Below are 24,141 nucleotides of genomic sequence, written 5' to 3'. Positions count from 1 at the left end.
ATCTCACAGACCTGACCTTGGTAGTGATCCAAGTTACTATCTCTTTCTGTGCATTGCTTAGGGTTATAATGCGAAAGTGTTCCACAGTCTCTTCCATCACTTCATGAAGGTGCTCGGGTCTCGTGTTTAGTACATTAGTGGATTGGTGGGTCATAATGATGCTAATAGGCATTATTTACTGCAAATCTCTCCATAAGCTTCTAAGCTAAGCTTGAGAAACATACAGCTTTAGGGCTTATGTACGTGGACATATTATTATCTTCTGCTTTAGATCTGTATTTCTCAAGGACTTTAGTTGTATCCCGAGATGAGGAAGGGGTTAACATCTGGATACCTCAGTAGTAGAGGCTACGATCTAATGCTACCTTAACTTAGAATTATTTGCATCTCATTGACCATTGCATTGTAGGAAAGTGCTGCGTGGTCCAGAGGCTTTCCAGATCCTCTTCTGGCCCCTCCGTTGCTGCCCAGGAGGCGTTTGGACAGCAGACTGTCTTAATAGAGAACCTGTAAGGAAAACGAGTGCCCCTCTGGGGGGACTTACTTTGGGAGGGGGAAGCCTCTGGATCTTAATGAGGCTTCCCCGTCCTCTTCAGCCCTAGGGATCCAGCGCTGGCCACCCCCGAATATCCGCAGAGGCAGCGTGGTAGAGGTTTCAGCGTGTGGTAATATTTGCCCATTACCAAGGCGCAGAACAGGGTGTTGCTAGCCCCAATGATCAGTGGCACGTGCCCCGGATCTATTCCTGGGTGCCCTGGATGTCCCCAGTTGAAGCTTGTACTGCACCTGTGCTGAAGCGAGGATTGCTAAATATTGCTGCACGCTGTTTGTAGGTTGCTATCACTGGATCCCGGAGGCTGGAGAAGATGGGGGGAAGCCTCATTAGAATATAGAAGCTTCCCCTTCCCGAGGTAAGTACCCCCCAGGATTACTTTAACCTCCTTGGTGGTATGGACGAGCTCAGCTCATCCATAACGGCCGCAGGGCACCGCTCAGGCCCTGATGGGCCGATTTTCTTAATTTTTTTTAAAACGCGCAGCTAGCACTTTTCTAGCTGTGTGTCGGGGACGCTTGCCGCCGATGCGCCGCTACCTGCCGCGTAACAGGGCCCCCCCCCCACCCGAGACCCAATCAGTGCCAGGCAGCGCTGAGGGGTGGATCGGGACTCCATGTGACGTCAATGACGTCATTCCGTTCATTGCCGTGGCGACGGGGGAAGCCCTAAAGGAAATCCCGTTCAGAACGGATTTTCCTGGTGGGTTTGATCGCTGACGGCGATCGGAAGGGTGGGAGGGATTTGGCAGGGAGGGGGGAAACATGTAGCTAGTGCTAGGCTAGCTACATGATTTTAAAAAGTAGTACACACTTTCAATTACAATTGGCCAATCACTGACCAATTTTACCACCTTCGTACAGTATGAACGTTTATCTACACAATCTGCTTATGGTATTCGATATCTGTTGATCCTCATACTACATGGAGGTGGTAAAATTGGTCAGTGATTTGCTAATCAGAATTGTGTTTCAGGAATTGGGATGGAATACCCACGTACATTTTAATTGACCAAAGATTCTCCAATTTTACCACCTCCATGTAATAGGAGAGCTTACCTACACTACATACAAATCTGTTCATTGTATTCAAAATCTGTTGTCCTCCTACTACATGCAAGTGGTGAAATCAGCTAATTAAAAAATGTTTACGTGTACACACCCATCTATATAGGAGAGCCTCCCTGTCCTTGAAGGACAGCAAGGACCGGCAGTGGTCATAGGACTACATTGTTTTTCTAGGGATTTCTTGCATTTTTAACTCCAACTCCGGGTACCCAAAATGGCTCTGACTTGGACACTCCGACTCCTTAGTCTAATACATACCAGGGCTGTGGATTTTGTATAAAATCATCCGACTCCTCAGTTTATGAAATCTCCGACTCCAGGTACCCAAAATTGCTCCGACCTCGACTCCAACTCCGGCTCCACAGCCCTGTTTTTTTTAACCAGTTAACTATAATTTGCGACTGAAGGTAGCTGTTTTAATCAAATGTAACTTGTGCAACTAAAGGTAGTGGGAGGGAGCTGTTAGTTTAAAAGGAAAGCAAGGCACCTTGTCTGAGAACCTTCTAGTGTGACTATGCACCCTGAAGGTGGCCACACATCAGGTGACTTGGCGGACGATCGACCATCCAATTCAATTATTATAATATAATTGGGTGAAAATCGGTTCCGGCAAGAGCATGCCTGATTGGCGATGCAACCAATTTCAGGCTGAAATTGGTTGCGTCAATCGTTCAGATATGCTGCAAGATGTTGGGCCATCGTGCTCAGTTGGGTGCACGCCGGTAACTGCAAGCGATACCGCAACGTATGTGACGAAACCCCCGAAGCTGAAGATTGCATCATTGATGGGCACCTATACAGAAACTGGCAAATAAAAGTGTCTATTTGCTGTCAGTCACTGGATTAGTGCAGATGTTGACAATGCCTCCTGCCCTGTGCAAATATTACACCTGCAGCAAGGTGTGAATTTCTACACGGTCTCATACCAACTATACTCCTAACAGCTATTTCTAAGGCTGCAAATGGGCAAAACTGTTATTTAAAAAAAATAAAAAAAAATTGAGGACACCTAAAGTAAACCTAATGTGGTCCGTTTGACTTAGGGCTTCTTCTGGTACCTCGCTGTCAATCCGCTCCGATCTATTCAGCAGCTGTGCTACTCCAAAATCTGCATTTGAGGGTCCAAGCGCCCCTTGGTTGTGATCCCATGGCTGGGAGCATTACAGGCTTGTGTAGTTTGTAAAAAATTGCAACTGCGCATGCATCGGACGCTCCCGGGCACAGTCCCCTGCGACTGGCTCAGTCGGCCAGCTTTCAGAAGGTCATAGCTGCTGAATGCATCAGCGAGGAACAACTGCGAGGGACCTGAAAGACTAACAGGGGCTGGAAGAAGCACCCTGTAAGTTAAACTGGCCACATTAGGTTTACTTTAGGTACCCTTTAAGTGTTTCCCACAGTGAGTTTAAATGATCATTTTTAAATTGCAAGAAGAATTGTGCAGTCTCAGTCTGTTTATGGGAATTTTTTTTTTCAAGAGTATAATTTCCCTGTAATGTTTTTTTTTTTTTTTTTTTCATGTGCTGAAGACGAGGTGTGCGACTCATCCTGCAGAAAATTGGATTCTGCATGTGAACTTGCAGCCTCAGTGATTGCGGAGATGGCATCCAGTCCTTGGATCTTTTCATTTGTGTACACAGCCATTTTTTTTTATTTCCTTTAATTTTTCTCTCAGTGGTCTTGAATTAAAGGGACCCTAAAACAAGGCTTCCTTATTTATTACCTTTTTAAGAGATACTGGTTGGCTGGCAGTCCTGCTTGACCTCTTTGGTTTCAGTAGTGTCTGAATAACACATCTGAAAGAAGCATGCAGCTAATCCAGTCGGACTTCAGTCAGAAATATCTGATCTGCCTGCTTGTTCTGAGTCTATGGATGAAAGTATTAAAGGCAGAGGATCAGCAGGACAGCCAGGCAATATGCATTGTTTAAAAGGAAATAAACATGTCAGCTTCTATATCCATCTCACTTTAGGTTTCCTTTAAAGAGCCCGTGGATAATGCACCCCGCTAGCCACAGTCCCCTATAAAGTAGACTGTTATATATTGGTATGCCATGAAATCCAGTTTTTGCACATTTTGCCTGTGACGGTGGGAGGGCAAGCTTATTTCCTCTTGACTGGCTTGTGATATGTTTGATGCCGTCAGTTCAGCTATTTTTAAACGCTTGTGTTATTTGGATCGTGTCCCTAATCTCTGAAGATAAGATTGTATAAACAGGCACCTTGTTACACCTCAGCTATTTCTCTTCCTCGTCATGAGACGTCACTCAACGAGACGTCTGTCAGCTTGCCATATGTGGCGCAGCAGACCAGGTTTCTCCTGATTCTTCCTACAGAGCATTCTTAGCGAGAGAGAGCGAGAGAGGGGTTAATGTTTTTAACAGAGCCACATTTTCCATCAGAATACCGTTTTGTATTGTATGTGAACTTTGGTTTAAAGCTCCTTACACTAGCAAGGTAAACCTATGTTGCGTTACTCTATTTTGCTGCATAAGCAATAAAAGTATGGAGACTTTCACACTTATTGCGATCCACTGGAAGTATCCGATCTGATGAAGGACAACAGCCTGTTACCGCAAGCACGGCACTGAACACACGGTGCGTGGGGTAATGGAAGTCTATGGGCAACGCACGTAGTGTAAATGACAGAGCGCGGTGCGTAGGCACGCATGCGTGGGCCAGCGGCAATCCTAGGGTATCCCAGTGACGTACTTCCTGTCCAGCAGGGAGTACGTCACTGAGCGGGGGCTGCGGGCTCTCCTGCAGGGACACACGTTTGCCACTTTTTGCGTTGTGGTTGGATGGGGTTGCATCACATCCCCACCGCAATGCAAAAAAATGAAAGTAAAACCGGCCTAAAACTTCGGAGTGTAAGGAACACATAGGAAACGGTGAGTAGATCAACATTTATCTGTGCAAACAGCCTCTTCCCAGTCTTCATCGTCCAACACGCTAAGGTCTTGGCTCCGGTGATCTCTGATTTTTATTTAGATTAAAATTTGGCCAAATCCCCAGGACATGGGGATAGTTTGATAATGGAGTAGCATGGGGTTTCTTTATGGCAGTGTGGATGGGGACCAACAGTTTTGACTTCTGGAATTTACTTTGAATGCCCATGCCCTGAGTGTTTTAATTACAATGTATGGAATACATACATCCCCTAAAAGGTAAACTCACCAACGCAGCCTAAGATCCTAAGATATCTGCTTCCAATACCAGTGCTGTATGGGACTTGTCTCTTGAGAACCTTTATCCCCATACTAAGAAGACAAATTTGTGTTCCCAGCACACCTTGTGCCCATTAAAAGCATGCTGTGGTAAAGATGCAGCCATCTTCACCACAGCGTGACAACCCTCATACTGAGCTGCAAGGTCAACCTGGCTTACCAGACAGACTAGTTACATGACACTCTGACACGACCAATTACTACTACTCGCTCGCTGTTTTCAACAAAGATCTATAAAAGAAGGTAATGTTTTTGTAGTACTTTTTTTTTTTAAACATTTAAGCTGAATGCTAATCTCTTTACTTAGATTTGTTGCATTCATAAGACCTCCGTCATATTTACAGGGTGTTTGTTTGTTTTTTAATAGAAGGGAAGAAAGTAAAATGTTTCTCTAGCTTCTGATAAAGCAGACCTGTGCACCCCAAATGCTTATCAGACTTTTTTGTCATTTAAACCAGATACAGTTTGTGTATTAACTTGAAAACCACTGTGTAGAGACCAGGAGCAGAAGGTTGGTGGTATGTTGCCCATGTGCCTCCTCGACTTTGTGCTGTGGTTGGGTGCAATGGGGCGCAAAATACATTGGTCGACCTTGTCTCTCCATCTAGAGCAGGGGTCTCAAACTCGCGGGCCATTTGCGGCCCTCGATACAATATTTTGTGGCCCTCGCCGGCAAAAGCTTCCTTATAGTTCGCTTCAGTGCTCCCAAGTATTCCGCCGCATCCCCGCCGCTAAACGAGGGCTGCAGAGCCCCCAAATCGCCCGGGGGGCAATCCACCGGCATTTCCTGGAAGGGGCAGAACTGAAAGCTCTGCCCCTCCTGACGTCAATCGCCGCACAGATCGCCGCCTCTCCCCGCCCCTCTCTGTGAAGGAAGAGTGAAAGGGGCGGGCAGAGGCGGCGATGCGCTGCGATTGTGAAATTCCTAATGCGGCCCAGCCTCATCCTGACTTTGCCTCCTGCGGCCCCAAGGTAAATTGAGTTTGAGACCCCTGATCTAGAGGTTTTACACCGTGAAATAACGGTTTAGGATGGAAAACTGTGGTGTGTGAACTCCTTTCTCTATTTAAAGAGCTTTGGGGTTGATGGACAAAACTGTGGTAATATTGCCATGCATGGCAATATTATCGCTACTACCGGCAGCGTGTCCCCTGAGTTAGGCTATTAGCATGACCCCGCAGTACTTGTGTACTGTGAACGTTGCTACGGTAACCTGCCTTACTAACTCTCGTTACCATTAGTAAAGCTCGTTATCGTAGCGAGACCCGTGTTACTCAAGTACTGTGGGCAGTAGTAGTAGCTGTAATATTGCCGCGTGAGGTCTGTGCACAGCAATATTTCCACACTTTTGTGCATAGACCCTTATCATAATCAGCAGCAGCAACTTTCGCAGAGCTGTACAGTGTATGTATATATGTATATGTATGTATATATTTGGCCTGTCCCTCAGAGGGGCTCACAATGTAATCCCTACCATAGTCATATGTCTATGTATGTATCGTGTAGTGTATGTTTCGTAGTCTAGGGCCATTTTAGAGAGGCGAGAAAGCTAACCAGTATGCCACCGTGCTGCAAAGACATTCCGGTCATTGGGGTAAGGTAGCCTAGGCTGCTAGAACGGACCAGCTTTGGAAAGGCTTAATGCTCCGCCATTGATAAATTGCAGCAAGACATGCATTAGTCATGATTATTCTCGCATGCTGTCTTGCGGACCTAGTTCAGGATTGCAAAAAAAGATGTACAGCCAGACCCTTCATTATTGTACAGAATGTTGTGTTCTTCTGTTTGATCCAACTCTTACATTCCAGAACATCCTTAGGGATGCAGTCAGCATTGTGCTGTAAATGTATTCATTCATTCAGAGATTTCTCTTCATCTCTCTGTTCACGGGGTTAACGGTCTAGAAATAGACAATGCGGTGTAACATGGCCTGTAGTATGCTTGCCCTCTTAACCAGTTCACTCCCAAGGGGTTTTTACCCTAACGGACCAGAGCAATTTTCACCTTTCAGTGCTCCTCACTTTAATTCGCCAATAACTTAATCACTACTTATCACAATGAAATGATCTATACTTTGTTTTTTTCATAACATGTAACATTTGAATTTCTGCGGTTTTGCTGAAATTGCACCATAACTTTTAAAATGGTATTTTTTTTTTTTTTAGTTTTTTTTTTCACTTTGGCACAAAAATTCAATGCAAAGGACATATGCCTCGTCTCTCAAACACCCCAAATTCTCTTCTCTTGCTTGTTACGGTCAAAGTTATACCCTATATACATTATCAGATATCTTTTTGGCCACGCAATACACTGTTAACCATGAGCAGCACCAGTAGATTTTTCCAGGCCCCTTTTTACCAAATGTAACAATGTAATTCTTTCTTCTCGAACATTTAATAAAAGTCACAAATGTTACCATTCTGGAAACTAGAGACCCAGACCTACTCAGATACTGTTATTTTGTTACATTTTGAATGTTTGGATTTAAAGTGAGGCCTATATCACTATCCTTAAAGGGATACTGTAGGGGTCGGGGGAAAATGAGTTGAAGTTACCCGGGGCTTCTATTGGTCCCCCACAGACATCCTGTGCCCGCGCAGCCACTCACCGATGCTCCGGCCCGCCACCTTTTCACTTCTGGAATTTCAGACTTTAAAGTCTGAAAACCACTGTGCCTGCGTTGCCGTGTCCTCACTCCCGCTGATGACACCTGGAGCGTACTGCTCAGGCACAGACCATACCGGGACTGCGCAGTACGCTCCTGGTGACATCAGCGGCAGTGAGGACGCGGCAACGCAGGCGCAGTGGTTTTCAGACTTTAAAGTCTGAAATTCCAGGAGTGAACCAGAGGCGGGGTTGGAGCATTGGGGAGTGGCTGCACGGGCGCAGGATGTCTGTGGGGGACCATTTAAAGCCCCGGGTAACTTTAACTCATTTTCCCCCGACCAAACCCCCCCCCCTCCCTACCCTTTACCACAAATGCATTGGAACTCGCCATTGCAGGTCTAGCAGGATGGAGAAAAGCCAGAGGTCATACGCCAAGGCAAGCCAGTGGTCAGAAGATGGGGGGTGGTCTTCAGAGTAAAGTCTTGTAGCTAATAGAGCTGTGAGCGAACAGTTCGCCAGCGAATCTCTGTTGCCGTACTACTTCCGGGTCGCTATGACCCGGAGTAGTACGGCTGCGCTGGGCCGGCGGTGCGCATCTTGACAGCGCGCGCCTGTTGCCCGGGCACTCTGCGCATGAGCGTGACATCACTCATGACTTCACGCTCATGAGCAGAAAGTGCCCGACGATCAAGGACGCGCACCACCGGCCCAGCGCAGCCGTACTACTACGGGTCATCGCGACCCGGAAGTAGTACAGGGTGAGGGGTTCGCCGGCGACCGGTTCGGGAACCGTTCGCCGACATCTGTAGTGGCTTGCAGCAGAAAGTCCAAGCGGGAAAAAAAACTATTTGCAGGTTGTAGGAGTCTTAAGTTTTTTCCTCCAAACTCCTGGGTTTCCTCCCACACACCAAAAAACAGGGTTAATGTGAACTAGTGGCAACTGTGAGCTCCTTTAAGGGACAGTAAGTGACAAATAAAAGTAGAGGAGAAATTAAAGTCCAGTGAAAATGTAGGGTTATAAAAAAAAATTGTACATGTACAGTCTCTCTCTCTCTCTCTCTCTCTCTCTCTCTCTCTCTCTCTCTCTCTCTCTCTCTCTCTCTCTCTCTCTCTCTCTCTCTCATTAACGGTGGCAAACAGGACGTTTTAAAGTTTCTGTTTGCCATTAACTGGTTAGTTAAACAGAGGACCAGTCTGAAGCTGTGTTGGACAACCAAATAAGGGTTGGGCTCATATGCCAGTGGTGAGGTTACAACCACACACTGTGTTCTTTCCATACACAATTACAGGAGGTCCTCTACCTACAAACTTTCTGTTCCGGGAGATTTTTTGTAAGTTGAGTCCTTCATTAACCACTTGAGGACCCATCCTTTACCCCCCCCCCCCCCCTTAACTACTTTGGCCTCCTGGACGTACTAGCTACGTCCAGGAGGCCATGTGCGCGTCCGCGCGCTCCCGCGGCTGATCGCGCGCGTGCACGCACGCTCCCGGCCGCGGTTCGTTAGCCTGGCAATCAGTGAATCTGGCTATGGTGCCCGATCACTGATTCCTCTCCCTCGCAAAAAAACCGACGGCTTCTCTCAGAAGCTTCGCTTTTTCTGGCTGTTGCGTCCCCCATGCGTCTCTCTAAGCGTATGTTACGCTTAGAGTGACGTCATGTAAATAAACTCATGGCCGCCACCTTGTGGCCAAAAAGTTAAACTACAACTAAAAGTAAAAAAAATAAAACTCAAGACACATTTACATTATAAAACTATGATTTACATCCCACTCTCCCAAAAATACCCAAATAAAATTTTTAATATAAAAAAATAAAAAAAAAACGTAAATATTTACCTAAGGGTCTAAACTTTTTAAATATCAATGTAAAGATGAAATATTTCTAAACATTTTTTTTTTTATTTTAAACTTGTAAATAGTGATAGATGCAAAACAGAAAAAATGCACCTTTATTTCCAAATAAAATATTGTCTCCATACATTGTGATAGGGACATAATTTTAACGGTGTAATAACCGGGACATATGGGCAAATACAATACGTGAGTTTTAATTATGGAGGCATGTATTATTTTAAAACTATAATGGCTGAAAACTGAGAAATAATGAATTTTTTTCCGTTTTTTTTTCTTGTTCTTCCTGTTAAAATGCATTTACAGTAAAGTGGCTCTTAGCAAAATGTACCCCCCAAAGAAAGCCTAATTGGTGGTGGAAAAAACAAGATATAGATCCGTTCATTGTGATAAGTAGTGATAAAGTTATAGGCTAATGAATGGGAGGTGAAAATTGCTCAGATGCATAAAGTGAAAATGACTGAAGGCTGAAGTGGTTAAGGACCAGCTCTGTTTTTTTATGATCTGTGCCGGGTGGGCTCTGCAGCCTCCAGCACAGATCGGGTTGCAGGCAGAGCGATCAGATCACCCCCCCCCTTTTTTTCCCCCTATGGCGATGATGTGCAGGGGGGGGGTCTGATCGCGCCTGCCTAGCTGTTGCGGGGGGGGGGGCACCTCAAAGCCCCCCTCCGCGGCGAAATTACCCCCCCTCCCTCTCCCTCCTGGTGATCGGGGCTGCACAGGATGCCATCTGTCCTGTGCAGCCTGTGACATGCTGTCCTCTGTCACATGGCGGCGATCCCCGGCCGCTGATTGACAAACGTCTCCTGCATTTACATTTAGTCTGCGAGCCGCGATTAGCGGCTCGCAGGCTATTCACGGAGACCCGCTCCGTGATCTAACAGGAAACGGCCGCTCGCGCGAGCAGCCTTTCCTGATTAATTAGGGAGGCACCTGGCGACGCAGATGTGCGTCGCTGGTCCTCCAGCTACCACTTTGCCACCGCACGGTATGAGTGTGCGGTTGGCAAGTGGTTAAACCTTGTGAACTGTAGATCAGTGATTTATTTTTGGACATATAGGGCCTGAGCCAATTCACTTTTTCTTCCAAGTTTGTATATTTTCACATTTTATCATAAAAATACCTTTTTAAGCCACCGGCAAGAAAATACTCCAGATAATTGACAGTACTTTTTCACCTAGGAAATTTTTTCAATTGCTGAGTGCTTTAAATGCTTTTTTTTTTTTTTTTTGGTTGTTTTCAGTGTGCTTTTAAAACATTTTAACCACTTCCCGACCGCCTAACGCACAGAGGCGGCCGGGAAGTGGAGCCCTTAAGGACCGGCTCACCCACAGAGGCGGCGGTCCATTTAAGGGCATGGGCGGAGCGATCGCGTCATCCGTGACGCGATCCTCCGCCGGCGCCTGTCACCGCTCGCTCGCCGCAACATCCCGCCGGCTATACGGAAGCGCCGGCGGGATGTTAAACCCGCGATCGCCGCATACAAAGTGTATAATACACTTTGTAATGTTTACAAAGTGTATTATACAGGCTGCCTCCTGCCCTGGTGGTCCCAGTGTCCGAGGGACCACCAGGGCAGGCTGCAGCCACCCTAGTCTGCACCCAAGCACACTGATTTCTCCCCCCCCTGCCCCAGATCGCCAACAGCACCCATCAGACCCCCCCCCTGCCCACCCCCCAGACCCCTGTTTGCACCCAATCACCCCCCTAATCACCCATCAATCACTCCCTGTCACTATCTGTCAACGCTATTTTTTTTTTTTATCCCCCCCCCCTGCTCCCTGCCCCCTCCTGATCACCCCCCACCCCTCAGATTCTCCCCAGACCCCCCCCCCCCCCCGACCACCCCCCCTGTTTACTGTATGCATCTATCCCCCTGATCACCTGTCAATCACCCGTCAATCACCCGTCAATCACCCCCTGTCACTGCCACCCATCAATCAGCCCCTAACCTGCCCCTTGCGGGCAATCTGATCACCCCCCCACACCAATAGATCGCCCACAGATCCGACATCAGATCACCTCCCAAATCCATTGTTTACATCTATTCTCTCCTCTAAACTCCCACTAATTACCCATCAATCACCCATCAATCACCCCCTATCACCACCTGTCACTTTTACCTATCAGATCAGACCCTAATCTGCCCCTTGCGGGCACCCAATCACCCGCCCACACGCTCAGATTGCCCTCTGACCCCCCCTTATCAATTCACCAGTGCATTAATTACATCTGTTCTTCCCTGTAATAACCCACTGATAACCTGTCAATCACCTGCCAATCACCTATCACCCATCAATCACCCCCTGTCACCCCCTGTCACTGCCACCCATCAATCAGCCCCTAACCTGCCCCTTGCGGGCAATCTGATCACCCACCCACACCATTAGATCGCCCGCAAACCCGCCGTCAGATTACCTCCCAAATGTATCGTTTACATCTGTTATCTTCTCTAAACACCCACTAATTACCCATCAATCACCCATCAATCACCCCCTATCACCACCTGTCACTGTTACCTATCAGATCAGACCCTAATCTGCCCCTTGCGGGCACCCAATCACCCGCCCACACACTCAGATTGCCCTCTGACCCCCCCTTATCAATTCACCAGTGCATTAATTACATCTGTTCTTCCCTGTAATAACCCACTGATCACCTGTCAATCACCTGCCAATCACCTATCACCCATCAATCACCCCCTGTCACCGCCACCCATCAATCAGCCCCTAACCTGCCCCTTGCGGGCAATCCGATCACCCACCCACACCATTAGATCGCCCGCAAACCCGCCGTCAGATTACCTCCCAAATGTATCGTTTACATCTGTTATCTTCTCTAAACACCCACTAATTACCCATCAATCACCCCCTATCACCACCTGTCACTGTTACCTATCAGATCAGACCCTAATCTGCCCCTTGCGGGCACCCAATCACCCGCCCACACGCTCAGATTGCCCTCAGACCCCCCCCCCCCCTTATCAATTCGCCAGTGCATTAATTACATCTGTCCTTCCCTGTAATAACCCACTGATCACCTGTCAATCACCTGCCAATCACCTATCACCCATCAATCACCCCCTGTCACTGCCACCCAACAATCAGCCCCTAACCTGCCCCTTGCGGGCAATCTGATCACCCACCCACACCAATAGATCGCCCGCAGATCCGACATCAGATCACCACCCAAGCGCAGTGTTTCCATCTATTCTCTCCTCTAAACACCCACTAATTACCCATCAATCACCCATCAATCACTCCCTATCACCACCTGTCACTGTTACCTATCAGATCAGACCCTAATCTGCCCCTTGCGGGCACCCAATCGCCCGCCTACACGCTCAGATTGCCCTCAGACCCCCCCTTATCAATTCGCCAGTGCAATATTTACATCTGTTCTCCCCTGTAATAACCCACTGATTACCTGTCAATCACCTATCAATCACCCATCAATCACCCCCTGTCACTGCCACCCATCAATCACCCCCTGTCACTGCCACCCATCAATCACCCGCTGTCACTGCCACCCATCAATCAGCCCCTAACCTGCCCCTTGCGGGCAAACTGATCACCCACCCACACCAATAGATCGCCCGCAGATCCGACATCAGATCACCACCCAAGCGCAGTGTTTCCATCTATTCTCTACCCTAAACACCCACTAATTACCCATCAATCACCCCCTGTCACTGCTACCTATCAGATTAGACCCCTATCTGCCCCTAGGGCACTCAATCACCCGCCCACACCCTCAGAATGCCCTCAGACCCCAGCCCTGATCACCTCGCCAGTGCATTGCTTGCATCTATTCCCCCCTCTAATCACACCTTGAGACACCCATCAATCACCTCCTGTCACCCCCTAGCACACCTACCCATCAGATCAGGCCCCAATTTGCCCCGTGTGGGCTCCTGATCACTCGGCCAAACCCTCAGACCCCCTTCCGATCACCTCCCCAGTGCATGGATTGCATCTATTTTCCCCTCTAACCACCCCCTGAGACACCCATCAATCACCTCCTGTCACCCCCCTAGCACTCCTATCCATCAGATCAGGCCCAATACAACCTGTCATCTAAAAGGCCACCCTGCTTATGACCGGTTCCACAAAATTCGCCCCCTCATAGACCACCTGTCATCAAAATTTGCAGATGCTTATACCCCTGAACAGTCATTTTGAGACATTTGGTTTCCAGACTACTCACGGTTTTGGGCCTGTAAAATGCCAGGGCGGTATAGGAACCCCACAAGTGACCCCATTTTAGAAAAAAAGACACCCCAAGGTATTATGTTAGGTGTATGACGAGTTCATAGAAGATTTTTTTTGTCAAAAGTTAGCGGAAATTAATTTTTATTGGTTTTTTTTCACAAAGTGTCATTTTTCACTAACTTGTGACAAAAAATAAAATCTTCTATGAACTCGCCATACACCTAACGGAATACCTTGGGGTGTCTTCTTTCTAAAATGGGGTCACTTGTGGGGTTCCTATACTGCCCTGGCATTTTAGGGGCCCTAAACCGCGAGGAGTAGTCTAGAAAACAAATGCTTCAAAATGACCTGTGAATAGGACGTTGGGCCCCTTAGCGCACCTAGGCTGCAAAAAAGTGTCACACATGTGGTACCGCCGTACTCAGGAAAAGTAGTATAATGTGTTTTGGGGTGTATTTTTACACATACCCATGCTGGGTGGGAGAAATTTCTATGTAAATGGACAATTGTGTGTAAAAAAATCAAACAATTGTCATTTACAGAGATATTTCTCCCACTTAGCATGGGTATGTGTAAAAATACACCCCAAAACGCATTATACTACTTCTCCTGAGTACAGCGGTACCACATGTGTGGCACTTTTTTACACCCGAAGTACGCTAAGGGGCCCAAAGTCCAATGAGTACCTTTAGGATTTCACAGGTCATTTTGCGACATTTGGTTTCAAGACTACTCCTCACGGTTTAGGGCCCCTAAAATGCCAGGGCAGTATAGGAACCCCACAAATGACCCCATTCTAGAAAGAAGACACCCAAAGGTATTCCGTACGGAGTATGGTGAGTTCATAGAAGATTTTATTTTTTGTCACAAGTTAGCGGAAAATGACACTTTGTGAAAAAACACAATTAAAATCAATTTCCGCTAGCTTTTGACAAAAAATAAAATCTTCTATGAACTCACCATACTCCTAACGGAATACCTTGGGGTGTCTTCTTTCTAAAATGGGGTCATTAGTGGGGTTCCTATAATGCCCTGGCATTTTAGGGGCCCTAAACCGTGAGGAGTAGTCTTGAAACAAAAATGACCTGTGAAATCCTAAAGGTACTCATTGGACTTTGGGCCCCTTAGTGCAGTTAGGGTGCAAAAAAGTGCCACACATGTGGTATCGCCGTACTCGGGAGAAGTAGTACAATGTGTTTTGGGGTGTATTTTTACACATACCCATGCTGGGTGGGAGAAATACCTCTGTAAATGACAATCTTTTGATTTTTTTACACACAATTGTCCATTTACAGAGGTATTTCTCCCACCCAGCATGGGTATGTGTAAAAATACACCCCAAAACACATTGTACTACTTCTCCCGAGTATGGCGATACCACATGTGTGGCACTTTTTTGCACCCTAACTGCGCTAAAGGGCCCAAAGTCCAATGAGTACCTTTAGGATTTCACAGGTCATTTTGAGAAATTTCGTTTCAAGACTACTCCTCACGGTTTAGGGCCCCTAAAATGCCAGGGCAGTATAGGAACCCCACAAATGACCCCATTTTAGAAAGAAGACACCCCAAGGTATTCCGTTAGGAGTATGGTGAGTTCATAGAAGATTTTATTTTTTGTCAAAAGTTAGCGGAAATTGATTTTAATTGTGTTTTTTCACAAAGTGTCATTTTCCGCTAACTTGTGACAAAAAATAAAATCTTCTATGAACTCGCCATACTACTAACGGAATACCTTGGGGTGTCTTCTTTCTAAAATGGGGTCACTTGTGGGGTTCCTATACTGCCCTGGCATTTTAGGGGCCCTAAACCGTGAGGAGTAGTCTTGAAACGAAATTTCTCAAAATGACCTGTGAAATCCTAAAGGTACTCATTGGACTTTGGGCCCTTTAGCGCAGTTAGGGTGCAAAAAAGTGCCACACATGTGGTATCGCCGTACTCAGGAGAAGTAGTATAATGTGTTTTGTGGTGTATTTTTACACATACCCATGCTGAGTGGGAGAAATATCTCTGTAAATGGACAATTGTGTGTAAAAAAAAATTAACAAATTGTCATTTACAGAGATATTTCTCCCACCCAGCATGGGTATGTGTAAAAATACACCCCAAAACACATTATACTACTTCTCCTGAGTACGGCAATACCACATGTGTGGCACTTTTTTGCAGCCTAACTGCGCTAAGGGGTCCAAAGTCCAATGAGCACCTTTAGGCTTTACAGGGGTGCTTACAATTTAGCACCCCCCAAAATGTCAGGACAGTAAACACACCCCACAAATGATCCCATTTTGGAAAGTAGACCCTTCAAGGTATTCAGAGAGGGGCATGGTGAGTCCGTGGCAGATTTCATTTTTTTTTGTCGCAAGTTAGAAGAAATGGAAACTTTTTTTTTTTTTTTTTTTCCTCACAAAGTGTCATTTTCCGCTTACTTGTGACAAAAAATAATATCTTCTATGAACTAACTATGCCTCTCAGTGAATACTTTGGGATGTCTTCTTTCCAAAATGGGGTCATTTGGGGGGTATTTATACTATCCTGGAATTCTAGCCCCTCATGAAACATGACAGGGGGTCAGAAAAGTCAGAGATGCTTGAAAATGGGAAAATTCACTTTTTGCACCATAGTTTGTAAACGCTATAACTTTTACCCAAACCAATAAATATACACTGAATGGGTTTTTTTTTAATCAAAAACATGTTTGTCCACATTTTTCGCTCTGCATGTATACAGAAATTTTACTTTATTTGAAAAATGTCAGCACGGAAAGTTAAAAAAATCATTTTTTTGCCAAAATTCATGTCTTTTTTGATGAATATAATAAAAAGTAAAAATCGCAGGAGCAATCAAATAGCACCAAAAGAAAGCTTTATTAGTGACAAGATAAGGAGCCAAAATTCATTTAGGTGGTAGGTTGTATGAGCGAGCAATAAACCGTGAAAGCTGCAGTGGTCTGAATGGAAAAAAAGTGGCCGGTCCTTAAGGGGTAGAAAGCCCTAGGTCCTCAAGTGGTTAATACTTACAACAGTTTAAACCGTTCAGAATCGGCCATAGTTAAAATTACGCCGCACTTCTAGCTACCTAAGCCTGATGCGGTGTAGTTTTTAACGCTGCCCGATCCTGTGCGGGGATGCATTAGCAGCTGAACTCTGTACAGGAGACCAGGGTTCGAATCTCGGCTCTGCCTGTTCAGTAAGCCAGCACTAATTCAGTAGGAGACCTTTGGCAAGTCTCCCTTACACTGCTACTGCCAATAGAGCGCGCCCTAGTGGCTGCTGCTCTGCTCTGGCGCTTTGAGTCCGCAAGGAGAAAAGCGCAATATAAATGTTATTTGTCTTGTCTTGTCTACCTTGGTCAGGAGCTGACTTCATTGGCTCTTGACCCCCTCAACCTTGTGAGCCAATCCCAGTGATCAGGAAGTGTAAAATAAAAAAAAAGGGCTCTGGTCCTTAAAGGGGCCAGAGCCTACTGTCTGCAAGTAGTTATACAATACTGTAATTAAACAAAAGTCTGTTGTAAAAACCAGTATTGTATATTTTGTACATGAAGACATCTTTGTATCTCTAACATTGTAACTCGAGTCATTTGTAAGTAGGGGACTGTCTGTAGTTTACTATATCTATTCTGATATAGTACATTTCTGTTCTAATAATAAACTACTTTGCCAGGTCCCTTGGAGTTTGCTATCTAGGATTCTGCTGTACACCCAAATTTTGTAAAGATTATTTCCAGTCATTCCCCTATTGTCTTTAACGAAAACGCTTACCTGATTTTGTTTACACAATTTATCATTTAATGAAAACTTTGCTAGACTTAAATTCTCTAAGGGTGCATACACACATCAGACCATAGTCTTTGGAAAATGAAAGATCACAGACCAATTTTACCCCCTTCCATGTAGTATGAGGGCCATACTCTACACAGTCTTTTCTATGGAGCTGAACTCCCCATCAGACAGAAATCTTTGCAAGATGCTGCACACAAAGATGATGTAGAAATTCAAAAGATCAGTATCTGCAAAAGATCTGTTCCTGCAAAAGACACGTTCCTGCAAAATGCATTCATAGTCTATCTGCAGATCCTCATACACACCTTGTTTAACAGACATTCATCTGCAGATCAGATCCACCAGGATGGATCTTCAGATCTGCAGATGATTGTCTGATCTGCAGATGAATGTCTGTTAAACAAGGTGTATGAGGATCTGCAGATATCATAGACTATGAATGCATTTAGCAGGAACTGATATTTTGCAGATACTGATTTTTTGCATGTGTACAGCATCTTTGTGTGCAGCATCTTGCAAAGATTTCTATCTGATGGGGAGTTCAGCTCCATAGAATAGACTGTGAAGGTATGGCTCTCATACTACATGAAGGGTGGTAAGATTGGTCTGTGATCTTTTATTTTCAAAAGACTATGGTCTGATGTGTGTATGCTCTCCAAGCCTGCGTATGCCCTAAACCCTACGGAAGCACCCCCTGGGCTACATGGACCACATGTTTAGAAGCTAGGTTCTAGAGTTTCTCCAGACATCTTCATCACTTTGGTTGACATGATTTCATGGCAGCAGTTTGATGTCTGCCGAAAAGAACCTGTCCTTGCTGATTTAGGTGTTTTTGGCCATGTTCTGATCTTTCAAGATCTTTTTTTACAGCAACTGGTCTGCCCAAAATAGCCAATGTCAATTTCATCTGACTATGGTCATCTTGCTGTGAAAACGAAGCCACCAGACAGTGAAACGCAGATCTCTGAACATGAATTTAACCTTTGGCAATCTCTGTTGCATAACAATTTTCTATATGCTTGTCTGCTTAGTACTTACTGCATGGTTACCATAAGTTCCATTTACTTTGCACAGTCCAGTAGTTGCAAACTTTGCAGATGACTTGTGAGTTTTTTACTTTCCATCCCAGCAGTCCCTTGCCTCTATTCGGCATACCCAGGCACTGAAGTAGACAGCTATGATTCTAAGATCTCCACCTAAAATTAAAGCGGAACTGAGTGAAGATTATAATAAATCAAAGTGCTTCGCTTACCTGGGGTTTCTGCCAGCCCTGTGCAGCCTTCTGGTCCTCCACGATCTTCCGTTCTCCCGCCACCAGCTACTTTAGTTACTGTCGACTTGTAAGGCTCCGAGCCATGCGTATCTTTATCCACGTTAGCGCAGGATGCTATTGTGGGCTGCAATGCAGAAAAAGATACGCATGGCTTGGGGCGCGCAGGCACAGTTGCCGTCGATTTACAAGTCATCGGTAATGAAAGTAGCTGGAGGCAGGAGAACTGAAGATCCTGGAGGACTGGCGAGGGACAGGAAGTCTGCACGGGGCTGGCAGAAGCCCCAGGCAAGTGAAGCACTTTGATTTATTATAATCTTCAGTTCTGCTTTAAAGCCGATCCAAGATGAAAAACTAACTATAACAAGTAACTTGTCTCTGTATCTTATCTAAAGTTTAGATAGTTTACATAGCAAATCTAGCTGCAAACAGCTTCAATAGAATATGATTATTTCTTCCTGTGATACGACAGCAGCCATGTTGTTTGAAAACATTACACAGAGGCAGGCTTATCTGCATCTTGAGCACTCAGCCTGTGAGAAAAACCTAATCCCCTTCCCCTCTGCCTCTGAAATCTCTGGCTAGTAATACCTCCCCCCTCCTCCTGCCCAGACTGAGCTCCCATGAGCCCTTGCTACTGTCTGAAAATACCTTGGCTCTCTGAAAACCCGTGGGCGAGGCTTGTTTAGTTTATAAGGAATTGGAGTATTAAAACAAAAACAAAAAAGTATTTGGCTGAGGAATGCCCTGTAAACAATAGGAAAGGAACACAATTCTGCAATGAGTAAAAGTTCACCTCGGATCCACAGAGGCCACACTTGTCTTTCAGTTTTCTGTGTGCGTCTTTCTGTGTGCATTTTCTGCTCACCATGTGCGTTTGTTTGCAGAAAAACTCACTTTTTTTTTTAACAGCAGGATTGGGCCTCGTTCACACTTAAAAAATGCAGGTGGCCGTGCGATGAGAATGCAACGCGTAGGATCTCACGCCATCTGCGCTGCGGAACTACAGTGAATGGGTCAGCACTTCAGTTTTCCGACAAATACATGCAGCAGAGGGATAGCGCATCGCACTGCTGTGCAACACATATAGTGTGAACATCAGACAATGCAGTCTATGCACTTCTAATGTTTCTGTATGTCGCACTCCATTCGCATTGTCGAAATGTACACGGCAACGGGTATAGTGTGAACGGGGTCTTATGCTACAAGATGTTGTAGGGTGTTTTTTTTTTTTGGGGGGGGGGGGGACTAGCTCATTTATAATACGTTCTCAGTTGAAATTGGTTTTTCTGTGCATAAAATTGGCACGAATATAAACCCTGCCTTATATTCCTCTTAGGGCCTGAGCACACTAACTTGTGTCCACTTTTCAGTATCCGTAAGGCCTTTTGTACACTACATGCGATTCTGATCTGATTTTTTTATTTTAAGTACTTGCATGCTGTTATGTTTTTAAATTGAAATCAAAAATCGGATCATATAAAAATTCGGAATCGCATGTAGTGTGCAAGAGGCTTGACATTGATGTGCTGCTGGAAAGCGGACAGAGGCGGGCTAGTGTGCTCAGGCCTTTAGGACTTGTTCATACCTGCAGCATTAGCAGGCTTTTTACTGAATTCTCCATAGCTGACAAAGCATATGAATGTATGATAATCAATTATTTTAAATAGGCCCCGTTCACACGAAAGCACCATTGAGGAAAGTTTAAAACAAGTCTTTCATGACGTGCTGACCTGTGTTTCCCCATTTCAAATCAATTTGAACGCATTCCCTCAGAAGCACAATGCCTGTCAGCACCACATGACTACATTTGTGCATTTCTTGTGGTAAAGAATCGTATCGATTCACTCACCTTGTATTTTTTTCTTTTCACACCTCTTGGGAAGTGAAGCAGGGAGGTCTGTGCTCCTTGTGTCGCAGCTTGCCTAGTTATGAAGCAACACACACACTTGCAATCATTGTTGGTGGTAAGGTCGTTAGGGGTACGGTATATTCTGGTATTATTGCTCAGCAGCCTGTTCTGTAGAAAGGGGAGGGCAAGTAAGGCAGCGATCACACTTATCAAAAATCGCAAGCGAATATGTGAAAACGCGATTGCCGCAAATACATTGGAAGTAAATTTGTATTTCTGTCTAAAAAAGTGCCAAATTGCATTCATGTTTTGCAAAAAAAAAAAAAAAATTCTTGCAGCATAAGTTCGCGCACTGTGTGCTATTTCTCTTTGTCTGTCATTGGCTACTGTGAGAAACCGAACGAAAACCACAGACATGCTCACTATGGCCCATATGCAATTCACCTTTTCACCTGAATTATCTCCTAGGAGATCATTTTCATCTTCTCTTTAAACCAACTTTCCAGCATTTTACAATTGAAAAAGTACCCAAAAGTTGGCGAGAAAGTACTAGGAAATGTATTCTGAGTATTTTCTTGCTTGTCGGTGGCTTAAAAGGCATTTCATGACAAGTTGTGAGAATATCGCCTAGGAGAAAACTCAGGAGAAAAAGAATTCCATGTATGGAACATATATATGTCTGGAACATTTGCATGCGAGAAAATGTGGATTCTACACTTACAAACCCTGCCTGAAGGTGGCCACTAACGGTCCAATCTGTAGTGAAAAATCGTTTGAGCAATCAGATAATTCTGATCAGATTGGTTGTAGATAGTCTTTGTTGGTGCGCACAATTGATTACGTTGTCCAATTAAATTTTTGTTAATCCAAAATGTGGATGTTGTTGTCGGTTGTGATAGATAGGAAGTAAAGATTGGTTCGCTGATGGTGTAGTGAACGATGTATTACGAGATTTCACTTCTGATCATAATTATCTGATTGCTCAAACGACTTTTCGGTAGAAATTGGACTGTCAGTGGCCATCTTTAGAAGTTCTCAGCTGCGTCAACCTTTTCCACTACTTTTTATTTTTTCCTTCAGTGTTTTATTAACTATATAACAAATAGAAAAAAAAACCCCTCAATCTTACTGTAATACTGTGTAACATTATAGTTGCACTGTCTGTGTTGTAAGCAAGTTTGTAATAGTCTATTTAGGAAGTCATTCCTATCACAACCTTTAAAGGAAACCAGAGACGGCGTTTAAAAAAGATTCAATACTTACTCGGGGCTTCCTCCAGCCCCATAAGCACATGCGAGTCCCTCGCCGTCCTTCCCGCGGTCTGCTTAGTGGACCTCTGCACAGAAGACCCAGACTATATGCGACTGAGCCTGTTACTGGGGCTGATTGCGGCTGAACGGCAGACCGCGGGAGGATATCTAGGGACTTAGCGGTGCTTATGGGGCTGGAGGAAGCCCCAGGTAAGTATCAAATCTTTTTTCAAATGCCGTCTCTGGTACACTTTTTAAGGCCCGTACACACCTGGAGTTGTAGGGGGAAGCAAAGCGACATGACACGACACGACGGAAAGTGTTCCCCAATCCATTTTCTAACCTGCGGAAACACGCGATGGCACATGACAGGCGCGGACAAGAGTTCAGAATTTTACGGCACTTTGGGCGGGAGTCGTCTGATCTTAAAGGTCCCATCCGCTGTGACGGTCGTAATTGCCATGCGTCGCAGAGCGTGCATGTCATTTTGCACACGTACCCACGTCACAAGATCACGTTAACTATTGATCATCGTACAAAAGATCACCAGTTGCAGGAAAAATCATGATGTGGGTACACGCTATGCATGATAAACTATAACTATGATGTGTCTTTTACTCCATAAGACACATTTTATCACGCATGCAATAAAATCAGGAGTTTTCAGGGCTGCTGGCCTTCAAGTACATGCTGAGCGGCAGTATAATACTCTGACACTTTCAGAACACATCAGTACAACCCTTTCTTCATTGATCAGATTTGTATATTAGAGCTCATTCCTTAAAGGGCAACTGAAGCGAGAGGCTTATGGAGGCTGCCATATTTATTTCCTTTTAACTACTAGCCGACAGTATTACGCCGATGGGCATGGTCGCGGCGGCAGCCCCAGTACTGCCTAACGCTGATTGGCGTAAAGTCCTGGGGCTTTATTTTGAAGGAGATCATGCGCATGGTACGCGCGCATCTCCTGCTTCAGTCTGTTAGACGGTGAAACCGCCATCTAATTACCCTTACAGCGCTGCAATCTATAGCAGCACTGTACTGGGGTCAGCCGTGTGACACGGCTGCCCCCTCCATCGGCTCAGAGGTGATCCACTGTCATAGGCTGAAGCCTATGACAGCAGATCACAGTGATAGGATGGCGGGGGGAGGGAGTGGCCACTGCAAATGTATAAAAAAAGACACAATTTTAATAAAAAATGAAACAAATATTTCTCAAAAAGACAAACAACTGGGGAGAGCTCTGGGGTTTGGCCTTAAAGCTGCAGTGGTCTATTTTACAAAAAAAAGGCCTGGTCACTAGGGGGATTTAACACTGTGGTCCTCAAGTGGTTAAGCAATACCAGTTGCCTGGCTATCCTGCTGGGCTGCCAGGTAGCTGGTATTGTTTAAAAGGAAATAAATATGGCAGTCTCCGTATTCTCCTCACTACAGTTGTCCTTTAAGACTTCAATACTGCACTCACTCAAGCTAAAAGCTGGTCCTGTGCTGTAGGTATAGTTTTCAGGAGGCTTGCTGTTGCTCATTGTACTCCCAAGGGATGGACAATCATTTGATTATTCACAAGAGCACTAGTGCCGTTAAGTGTCAACTTTGAGCCAACATTTGACGGTCAGCCTGAATATGCATTGTCTGGGCTTGTTCTGCATGTGAGTATGTGAATGGGTTGAGGAGCTATGGAGAGTTCAGATAGCAGTTCCGCATCTTTCTAAGGATTTTGATGGGTTTTTTTAAAAAAAAATTTATTAATCAATAAATTGTGAAGAAGTTCATCTTTTTGTGATCAGTTGGGATACACCTCTCCAATCTTAAAATCTCTCAGCTTTGTATAAAAGTATTAGAGGCAGAGGATCAGCAGGACTGCCAGGCAACTGGTATTGCTTAAAGAGAAGCAGAGATGATGCACCCTCTTGTATTTTACCTTATAAATCAGTGGGAACATGACAGTAAACACCTAATCTGCTCTTTGTTTCATTGTTCTCTGTTTAATCTGACTGTTCTCACCTCTGATAAGAATCCCCGACTGAGCATTTAGTCTAGCTTTGTTACGGAAAGATTATAGCTGAGTCTGTCTTCTCTGGTGTCTTTTCAAGCCCAAGCCTCCCCCCTTGCGGCTCTGCTATAATGACTCAGCTATAATTATTTCCAGCAAAGCCAGACTGAATGCTCAGTCCGGGATTCTTATCACAGCTGATAACGGACACTTTTAGCAGTGAGGATGAAACAGAGCATGGTAAGTGTTCTCTAATGTTATTACTGATATATATGGTAAAATGCACAAGGGTGCTTAGTCTCTGGTTCCCTTTAAAAGGAAATAAATATGGCAGCCTCCATATACCTCTCGCTTCAGGTTCCCTTTAACTCTACTAATTATCTATCTCAACCACTTCAGGACCACAGTGCTAAACCCCCCTAAAGACCAGGCTATTTTTTACTCAAAGGGCCACTGCAGCTTTAAGGCCAAGCTGCAGGGCCG

At 45.2% G+C, this 24,141-nt stretch overlaps 1 protein-coding gene and 1 non-coding gene across 2 annotated transcripts in view; both read left to right on the top strand.

Annotated features, from left to right (window-relative positions):
• Positions 1-24,141, top strand: part of LOC137562849 (G protein-coupled receptor kinase 5-like) — a 139,923-nt gene that overhangs the window by 23,751 nt on the left and 92,031 nt on the right. The gene's annotated exons all lie outside the window — the stretch shown is intronic.
• On the top strand, positions 22,248-22,384 carry LOC137564882 (small nucleolar RNA U109). The gene has a single exon (XR_011030944.1). It is a non-coding gene; the product is annotated as a small nucleolar RNA U109 (small nucleolar RNA).

Source organism: Hyperolius riggenbachi, chromosome 3 (assembly GCF_040937935.1).
Source record: "Hyperolius riggenbachi isolate aHypRig1 chromosome 3, aHypRig1.pri, whole genome shotgun sequence".
Taxonomy (NCBI): domain Eukaryota; kingdom Metazoa; phylum Chordata; class Amphibia; order Anura; family Hyperoliidae; genus Hyperolius; species Hyperolius riggenbachi.
This window is presented reverse-complemented; position numbering and strand designations above follow the sequence as displayed.